The 2,500-nt window shown below is 42.4% G+C and overlaps 1 protein-coding gene across 2 annotated transcripts in view; it reads left to right on the top strand.

The window, feature by feature from the left end:
* The window catches only part of LOC135196199 (GATA-binding factor 1-A-like), a 257,512-nt gene that overhangs the window by 252,349 nt on the left and 2,663 nt on the right, over window positions 1–2,500 (top strand). The gene's annotated exons all lie outside the window — the stretch shown is intronic.

Below are 2,500 nucleotides of genomic sequence, written 5' to 3'. Positions count from 1 at the left end.
CCCAGTATACCATCACTGTTTCAAGAAGTAATAGAAAACTTAAAGCTAATAAGTTTATCATTCATCTATAATGAAAAAAAGTTTGTGGAAAAACTTTAAATTCTTGACAATGAATGACAACACTGACGGAATGAGAAGCCTTTCAGAAGATACAGTGGTACAAGAGCATCTCGCTTCCCTTTAGCTGCATTCGGACCCTAAAAATCCAAAGCAACAAAGTTTCCACTCAAGCTTATACGTGGAATTTAGTTTCACCAGGTTTTCCATAAAATCTCTTCAGCCATACAATGATACTGAATTTTATAAATATGCATTGAAATACTTAAGTTTTCGCAGTAAGTACGCCCATTGTTAAACGTTTTACGTAAGGCCGAAGTCAAAGAACAATCCGAAAAAGTGGCGAAATTTGGCACACACGTAGACAGGCACCACCCACCCAACAATGCACACAAACAAGCATGACTGGTCCACGAAGACACCCGACTGCGTTTAAAATTGGTCTAGGCGTTCGATATAATTCCATCATCTTTATAGGTTAATTTGATGGATGCAGAACTGCTGTTAGCAAGGTCCCTTCGCAAGCCCCTCCCCTGCAAAGGGAAAAGAAAAGAGAAGAAAAAAAAGAGCCCCTCAACTGCAAGCGTCGGACGTCATTTGTGTATGCAATGGAGTGTCGGCCGAGTGCGATCTCGTACTGTGCTCGAAATGAGCTTTGATGTTTCGAGTGAGATACGGGGTTGCTCAAAGGACGTTCCCCCGCTGTTAGAGTGGAGGGATATAGTGTTATATAGATGTACTGGTGATATTTAATTCATAAGTTCTTCTCGCCTCTGTTCGCACTCCACCTGAAATAGGCTTGAAGGCTCAGAAGTGGTAGTGCTCGAAGAAGGGGATGCAGGTGTCGGCACATGGTGTTTAGGCCACATGGGTTCCTCCCATCCCAAAGGATTCTCTTAGTTTATGGACCTTTGAGGAACCTCGTTAGGTTTTAGTTTGTGAGGTGGAAGTTAGAGGGAGGCCTTTATATTCATTATCATAATGACCATTCGCGTCCTAGCTGCGAGGCTTTATGTCTGATTGTTACATATCTGTTTCTCTGCTGGACAAGGCTTTAGACTCCAGCTCAAGGCTCTACAGTCTGAGACTCCGCAAGCAAATTTGGTTGTACAAATATATAACAAATGTACTTCGCGGATCGATTTATTTTTTCATAAAACTGTGTCCATTCTGTAAGTAATGAAACTCTTGCCCTATACAATTACCCAATCACTCACTATATACTCTAACTTTGAGGAAGCGCGCATTGTTAGCCTACCTCACACGTCACAGATATTGCCATGTACTTCATATGTAAGGTCACCTTACCAAGTTACAAATTGAAATCAATGTAAACATTGCATTTTCCCTGGCCAGTCGCTTTTTTCGTCTTTCAAACATTCAAGGAACTGTAAATGTATTAGTCATTTTACCCTTCTTCCGTTGTGTGCCATTGTTCAAGGGAGAGAGAGAGAGAGAGAGAGAGAGAGAGAGAGAGAGAGAGAGAGAGAGAGAGAGAATATCTCAAAGTCATGCACCAAATATTTAGCAAATGCCTTTCTCCTTTGCTCCGATTTGGCGGGAACAATGGGTCGAAGCATCCCACCGCGTGAGGTAATTGTGCTTCATGTTTTTATATAAGTCAATTAGCATATTTAATTACGGGCAGGCTGACCACCACTCTGGGTCTCTGATATACTGCCCTCGATATATTCTCGCTGATATATTGGCCATGATATATCAGAGGAAGGTTTTCGATTAAACCCGCTAAAAGGACTCGGTCCATTGATGTGAGTCTATCAAAGCCTTGGTGACTCGAGGCTGCTTTGGAGTCTCGTCTGTACCGTTCCAACGGTGCAACATCCGTCGAATGCCACCGCAATTCGGATGCAGATAAGCCTTATCGCGATGTACAGAGGAGGTTATATAAAGAAGTTCTGGATCCCCTCGCGGCAGACGGCCAAAGCTGGTGCCAAGATGAAAGATGGGACCAACACTACGCGAAGAATACCGTGTGAAAGTTACTCAATTATGGCGAAACATGGGCAGCACATTTTCTTAAGTATTTTACCATTCACTAATCGCCAGGAATCTCCTTCTAAAGTCACTAAGAATTAATGGATTATTAAAAGAATTCTTAGCCTTCTCGTCCTCTCGGAACAAATACAATAGAGGCGATACTGGGAGGGACCCGTTGTTGGTGTTTCCTTAGGTGAGCGGGGCATTACGCCTTCATCAGCTTTGTTTATTGTGCATTTGCGGGCTAAAACAGGAGTGCGTGTGATACAGAACTAGAGAAATAAGTCTAGCTCTCGGTAGTCTATATAGATCATTACCATAATTTATTTTTTCATGCTAGTTCTGACCAACAATCACTGAGACAGAGAAACCTCTTATACACACACCCACACACAAACACGTATATAACACATAATACCTCAGGAATAACTACTGCACAGGGGAA

This window comes from Macrobrachium nipponense, chromosome 17 (genome assembly GCF_015104395.2).
Source record: "Macrobrachium nipponense isolate FS-2020 chromosome 17, ASM1510439v2, whole genome shotgun sequence".
NCBI lineage: Eukaryota > Metazoa > Arthropoda > Malacostraca > Decapoda > Palaemonidae > Macrobrachium > Macrobrachium nipponense.
Note: the sequence above shows the minus strand (reverse complement) of the source record. Positions and strands in the feature narration are given on the sequence as shown.